The following is a 7710-nucleotide window of genomic DNA, read 5'->3' on the forward strand; positions in this document are numbered from 1 at the left end:
AAACAAACAGCTCTATCTTTGAATTGCAAAATAAAGCACTGGCAGGCAGAGGGTAGAGAAAAAGCTATGATTTATATGTATATGAGCCACAACAAACTAGCAAAAGGCTGGCACGTTTAACTAACAGATTGGTATCCAAAAATATTAGTGCCACTGGCACTCTGGAGATTTTCAAAGTGTAAAAAAATGAAAACATACAAACAATATGCTTTATTCGTATATAATAATAATAATAGTAATTATTATTACTGTCATTGTTGTACAGGTAATTATAATTATTCGTCTGTGCAGAGCTAAAAATATATGGTTTTATTTGACATGAAATGATATAATCGCTTGTGTCCCTCTTAGAAAACAATCTAAAATAATAATAATAATTTAAAAAAAATTGCATTAGCTTTTAAGGTAGTATGGCACTCCCCCTTCAAAACATTCAAAGTGTGTGTGTGTGTGTGTGTGTGTGTGTGTGTGTGTGTGTGTGTGTGTGTGTGTGTGTGTGTGTGTGTGTGTGTGTGTGCGCGTGTGTGTGTGTGTGTGTGTGTGTGCGTGCGTGAGTGTGAACGTGCGTGTGTGTGTGTGTGTGGTTTTATGTAGAAGTGTTTGTATGTGTAAGTGTCCATTTTTCTGTGTGTGTGTGTGTGTGTGTGTGTGTGTGTGTGTGTGTGTGTGTGTGTGTGTGTGTGTGTGTGTGTGTGTGTGTGTGTGTGTGTGTGTGTGTGTGTGTGTGTGTGTGTGTGTGTGTGTGTGTTGATCATCTCAAGGAGAGGCAATCCAAAGAAAGCCAAGTTCATAATTCCATCTTGTTACAGTAGGCTATTTTTCTTATAATTCATATGTGTAAGCTTTGGTTAGTCGAAATGATGTGAAAACTGCCAACACAACAAATGACAAACAAAACAGAACAACAAAATTGCTATGAAATGAACTGGCTGCAATTTTGTTTCAAGCACTGATATGAAAAAGTTCTACCCTTACTGGTCCTAAATCTGCTACAAACTACTAAGTATTTTCTTTTGTCTAAATACATAACATCTACGACTACTCACAAGGTCTAAAAGAGGGTGGACGGAGCTACATGAAAAACATCAAAGAAGATTGACATCTACACAGGTTATCAAAAACAGCACTCTGGTACGAGGTCTTCTTTAGCACAAGAATGAAATACTATGGAAAAACTAAAGTGAGAGGGAATGATATAAGAGAAACTGATAGATGCACCGTACATTAGAATAATATTGGTATTATAATTCTTCATATAATTTTTAACAACCACAAAAATGTCAATAAAACCCTGTTTGCAAAATTGAAATCAGCAATCAGGAGATTTTTTTTCTTTTTTTGTAACTTTTATATTTCATTTACTGTTTTTGTTCACATGTAACCTTTACAATGGTTTTCTTCCATGTTTTTTTTTCATTATTATTACTTGATCATATCATTTAAAAAGCATCCAGCATCTATCTTCTCCTGGTTGTTTTGAACATCAGAGGTAAGAAAAGAAAACCAAACCAAAAGCAACAAAAAAAAAAAACATAAAATAAAAACAACAGAAATAGAACAATACATTTGCAGCAGGGAAAAGACAAAAATACATCAGAATATACAATAAACCCATCATCATATTATGAGAATCAGTACTCTAGATATCCCCTTATGACCGCCTCCACCTGTATCCCTTATACCACAGCAGCTGTGAATGTACTGCTACCACCCACCCCAGGATGCGTCCGATACCACAGGACCACCCCCCCCCCAACCCCCCACCCCATGCCACTGTGTCAAACCCTGTCACCCCCCACCCAGCCCAACCCTAAAGTCATGACATTAGGTTATAAATTGGTATTCATTGCTTCATTTTGACATTCATGTTACAACAATTCTTCAAACTTGACTAATTGTAAGGACCAACATCATCGACATTTAACATGTGCAAAGAATTAAGAGAAGAGAAGAAAAAAAAAAAGGTTCCGATCTTTCGTTCTGGTCACAGTGCAATGATTTTATATGTCCTTTTACTCCATCAGCTATTTTTTTTGTTATTTTAACTCTCTCTCATGAGCTACTGAAAATAAATTCAATCAGTTATGTTGTCTTTCCCCCAGGTGAGAGGCGTGGGGCTGAGGTATGATATAAAATGTTTACCTTTCTTTGTTTTTTTTGTGTGTGTTTTTTATATTTCTTTTGAAAAAGAGAACAGAGCAAAAGAAGGAAGGTGTTCTTGCTGGCTCTGTGGTAAGCAGAAACTGTTGTTCTGAAATAAAAATGACAGAACCATCTGTAGCAGACAAACAACAACAAACAAATAACAACACCAACAGATAACACAGTAAGTCTTTTTTCCCCCATTGAGAGTAGAAAAGTGTCAGGATGTCAACGTCAGAGTAAAATCTCTAGACAGAAATCATTTCAGGACTTTTTTTTTTTTAAACACAAAATTAATGTGTGCTTTGAAATCCTTCACGATGTATTTACCTCAAAACAATAATCACCCACATGGATGTTTTATTGGGCTTCAGGACGTAAGACATAATTTAGGCCTCTATCAATTATAATGTTAAGAAGATTTTTTGTTTGTTTGTTTGTTTGTTTGTATATTTGTATCCCATGTCCTGTTCTCATGGTGTAGAAATATGCTGGTATGACACTTGCAATGCTGCCAGAGAGAGTAGAGAGAGAGAGAGGTTCCATTGGCCCATTGTTTCCTGGTTCTATTATGGCCCCCCTTAGGCAGACCTAGGCAGACCTAAGGACTGTTCTATTCATTGTAGGAGCATTATGACACGCCCCTTTAGGCAGACCGGAACCTGGTCGCGTTAGGTGCCCATAGAAACCTATTATGTTGACATATCTCTATAGAATATCTCTGATGCTGCTCTTGTTTTGCTGCTATGTGACTTGTTTTGTATTTACAAAGCAAGATATCAGGACAAGGATATAACGCATGTATATATATACTGTATATAACCATTTAACCATGAGGATATCTGCTGTCTTTCAGTAACTGACCGATAGTCTGCTTTGAAGTACGTACGTATATTGTCTGATTATGTACACCCTGGGGACACGTTGTAGACACAGCATCGGAAAAAAATATCTTTTTTTTTCATTCATAGTTGATTATATGTAGAGACTGGTATAATATTTACATTTCCTTAAATCTCTTTTCACAATGTATTTTTTATGAAAAATGTTATAGCATACATTTTCTTTTCTAAACCACAAAAAAACAACACTTGTAAAAAAAAGGACCATAAAAATATTGGAGTCCTCTTTGTATTGCCCAAAAATAGGTAATTATGGTGAAATAATGAGACGTCACAAGATTTAAAAACAGATACTAAGATTTTGTATGTTTTTTTAACCCTCTTAATTTACACTTGAAATGTAATGTGTGTTTGTTCCAAACGTGTTCAGTCGTTTCACTTCTTTCCAATGTGCGAAAAAAATGGCATGTTGAGAACTATCTAATTGTAGCAAAGGCATTAGACTTGTTAATGCCTCGTAGCCTAGTCCGTAATGAGAAAAGATTGGAGTGGGACACTCAAAAAACAAACAAAACATAATTACATAAAAATAAAACTTAAAAGTCAGGAAGACGAAAATAAATGTCTTTTTAACAAATATATCTGAACATAGGATTAATGGTACAGCAGTTGTTGTTTTTTCTGTGAGATGATTTTGACGTATCTTTGAAAAAAAAAAAATCCTTTGTTCTTCACATGTGGTGCCATTTTCTTGTATCTTGCAGAGGTGAGTTGCTGTAGTGCTTGAAGTTGAATGACATCAACTGTACACTGAACCAATTAGAATCTCCATTCCACCTTTCCAGGACTTCTCAGCATCCTCTTCTGTGTCAAGAGAAAGCAGAAAAAAATAAACGGTAAGTGAGTGTGGACTGAGACTTTGCCCACATCAGCATATACTGTTCCCTGACAAAGTAAAACTTTAACAACTTTTGTGTAGATTCAAAGCACTGAAGCAGTTTTCTTTATATTCCACAAAGGTGTTCCAATGTCATACTGTATGATGGTGGTTATACAGAATAAATTCTATGACACCTGGTTAAACTCTCCTCGGGATGTGTGCGTGTGTGTGTGCGTGTGCATGTGCGTGTGTGTGTGTGTGTGTGTGTGTGTGTGTGTGTGTGTGTGTGTGTGTGTGTACGTGTGTACGTGTGTGTGTGTGTGTGTGTGTGTGTGTGTGTGTGTGTGTGTGTGTGTGTGTGTGTGTGTGTGTGTGAGAGAGAGAGGGGGGGGTCACAGAGACTGTTGGCTGTATCCCCAGTGTCGCTTCGCTTCGCTTCGCTGTACCCATGTGTGCAGTGCTGAGCTGAAGGACAACCCTAAACAGGTGCTGAGAATGACACATTCGGCTGCTCCTGAAATCTTGCCACGATACAGTGAAGCAGAACAAAGATGCTTCTCTCTCCAGAGTTGATACAGTGGAGCAGAACAAAGACACTTCTCTCTCCAGAGTTGATACAGTGGAGCAGAACAAAGACACTTCTCTCTTTGGAGTGGCCGTTTCTGCTTGAGCGGACTTGCCATGTCCAGCGCAAGATGAAACCCCCTGACTAGTGCCCTCTCTCTCACGCACACACACACATACAGACACACACACACACACATACACACACACAGACATGGACGCACACACACACGCACACACATGTAAACACGCATGCATGCAAGCACGCACGCACGCGCACACACACACACACACACACACACACACACACACACACACACACACACACACACACACACACACACACACACACACACACACACACACACACACACAGTAATAAAAAAACGAAACGAGCCACAAAGAAAATTAAAGAAAAAAGACCAACTTATTTCAGACCATCACACCATCACACAGGGACCCGTCTTCCATCAAACATCTCAGTGCCTCTGACACTTGATTAGCTGCATTTTTTTTTGTTCCTCGAATGTGCACAGGGCCGGATTAAGATAACCTCGGGCACCTAGGCTACAGGTTGCTGTGGGGCCCCCTGTGGGCCAAATTTCCTGACAAATTTACATAGACAATGTCATGAGATATGAATTAAGGACAACATGTCTACCAACTGTACTCAACAGCACAGGTGATTGTTTCAATATTGCGTCTTGTCATCATTCTGGAATTTTTTCACTTTTGGCCAGTCAGGGGGCCCCTGGTAGGTGGGGGCCCCTAGGCTGCAGCCATATCTAGCCTGTGCGTTAATCCGGCCCTGAATGTGCAGACAGGTTGGCCGGCCGAGGTTGGATAAACCCAGATCAGGCCAGCCAAAAGACCTCCCCCCCCACCACCACCCCCATTCATTAGTTGGAATAATCAGAGGGCCTGGATGGAAGAGAATAGGAGTCTTATGCATCTCCCAGTCAGAGGCTTTGTCTCCAAAGTGGAGCTGACAGGGGAAATTGAGGCTAAAAACGCCAGGGAGCAGCAGGCAGTCGCTCCTTGACACAGAGGCAGACTTTCCATTAGGCAAACCTAGGCAATTGACTAGGGGCCCCGATCAAATCTAACCTCCATAGGGGCCCTAACTGTCACACCGGTCATGACATGCCAAAAAAAAGTAGGCTTGATCTTAATTTGTCACTTATTGAAAGTAATCGAAGATATACATGAGACACTAAAATAGTATCAAAACACAGATTTCTATGTCTGTATAATGACTTTGATGGGCCCCATAGTTATATTTCGCCTAGGGCCCCAAAATGGCACGATCTGCCCCTGTCCTTGACAGAGAGAGAGAGAGAGAGAGAAATGTGGCTGGTGTGTGGGGGTGACACGGAGAGGTGATTGTGTGTCACAGAAGAAAAAGAGTCTTATATCAACACTTATGCCTCTTTTCCACTGCCGGTTTAAAGGTAGGCCTACAGCTCGACACAACGTGACTCGGCCGCCACTTTTTGCTTTTCGAATAGGCACGACACAGCTCAATCGTAAAGCAAAAACTGGTAGCGGAGTCGCGCTGTGTCGAGCTGTAGGCCTACCAGAAAACCGGCAGTGGAAAAGAGGCATTGATTAGAAAGTATTCTAGGATGAAATAAAATGCAGAAGATATTAAATCAACTCTCTAAGTGGTGAATTGATCCTGCGTTCTTTGTTTTTGTTAAGTGTTTTTTACCGCGAAGGACGAGCCAGGTGGCTAGACTGCCCTTAGAGTAGAAAGGCTAACCTAAACAGGTCTAACAAGCATTAAGTATGCATGAAGACTTCTGTGATGTAGTGATATCAAAGATTCTTTAAGTATATAGAGATATGCCATTGTAATAGGTTGCTATGGGCACCTAACATGACCAGGTTCCGGTCTGCCTAAAGGGACGTGTCATAATACTCCTAGCATTGAATAGAACAGTCCTTAGGTCTGCCTAGGTCTGCCTAAAGGGGGATTTCCCCCCCCCCCTTGCAATAATAGAACCCGGAAACAATGGGCTAATGGAATCTCTCTCTCTCTACTCTCTCTGGTGATATGCTACATGGGGACTTATGAGGTCTTATATTAAATGCATAATGCAGTCACTCCATAGACATACGTACAGTAGGACATGAAGTGAAAGGACTGTGTAAAATCAGTTCAGATCAGTGAAAAACCGAACATTTTACCACCTGATTCGATAAAACGGCCCAACATGCCTATAATATGACTGCCACTACTTCTACTTCGTCGTCAGGGCCGAGATGTAATTTTTCAAAGAAAAAAAACATTCATTTGTTGCAGGGGCTTGGAACGTTGCCAGCAGGGGGCGATGAGATTACTTTCCCTCCCAATACATGCTACGTGCATTAAACTATGACATGAAGTGCTAATACATGCTACGTGCATTAAACTATGACATTTTCACCTATCGCAGGGTGCTCTGTAACACAACTATTGCAATTACAGACATATGTGCAATATGACTACTGTCCCGGGTTTGTGCCACAATACTACATAAACCACATTTAATTGAGTGATATTTGAATTTAATTTACATTATTTACATTTAATTGTGTGAGATATTCTCTCGGGATTCTACTATGTGATACTGTGAAGAGAGCGTGAGGAGAGATATCTTACAGTAAATATGAAGAGCCCATCATGGATATACTAAATGACAAGTTTCATTATGAAATCAATAAAAAAGGGAGCTCATACATTCACTCATATTAACCTTTTTATTAAAGAGGAAATTAAAGAACTTCCGAGGCTGTCAAACTGTCTCGCACGTAGCCTATGCTGCTCCACAGTAACTAAAGGCATAATGTTCAGGGGTGAATTTCAGGAAAGCGTAGTTCTTAGCAGTTAGCAACTTCGGTAGTTGACAATGGGAAATTGCATTGCAACCAACAAAGTAGCTAACACAGTTAGGAAGTACGCTTTCCAGAAATGCAGAAGTGTGTGTGTGTGTGTGTGTGTGTGTGTGTGTGTGTGTGTGTGTGTGTGTGTGTGTGTGTGTGTGTGTGTGTGTGTGTGTGTGTGTACGTGCGCGTGTGTGTGTACGTGCGTGTGTGTGTGTGTGTGTACGTGCGTGTGTGTGTGTGTGTGTGTGTGTGTGTGTGTGTGTGTGTGTGTGTGTGTGTGTGTGTGTGTGTGTGTGTATGCGTGCTTGTCTCTAAATCAATCTCCTTATTGATTCTTATTCCTTCCAGGTCTATTCTCATATTGGCATAATTGAGACGCATACAAATTTATAAATGAACTGTCATACCCCTGGC

General features: G+C 40.2%; 1 protein-coding gene across 1 annotated transcript in view; it reads right to left on the reverse strand.

The window, feature by feature from the left end:
• Nucleotides 1-1823: 1823 nt before the first annotated feature.
• LOC134452472 (RNA-binding protein Musashi homolog 2-like) overlaps nt 1824-7710 on the reverse strand; it is a 586511-nt gene continuing 580624 nt past the window's right edge. Inside the window, exon 16 of the mRNA XM_063202875.1 lies at nt 1824-3848. The gene's annotated coding sequence lies outside the window, so the exon portion shown is untranslated. The remainder of the gene's footprint in view (nt 3849-7710) is intronic.

Source organism: Engraulis encrasicolus, chromosome 7 (assembly GCF_034702125.1).
Source record: "Engraulis encrasicolus isolate BLACKSEA-1 chromosome 7, IST_EnEncr_1.0, whole genome shotgun sequence".
NCBI classification, from domain to species: domain Eukaryota; kingdom Metazoa; phylum Chordata; class Actinopteri; order Clupeiformes; family Engraulidae; genus Engraulis; species Engraulis encrasicolus.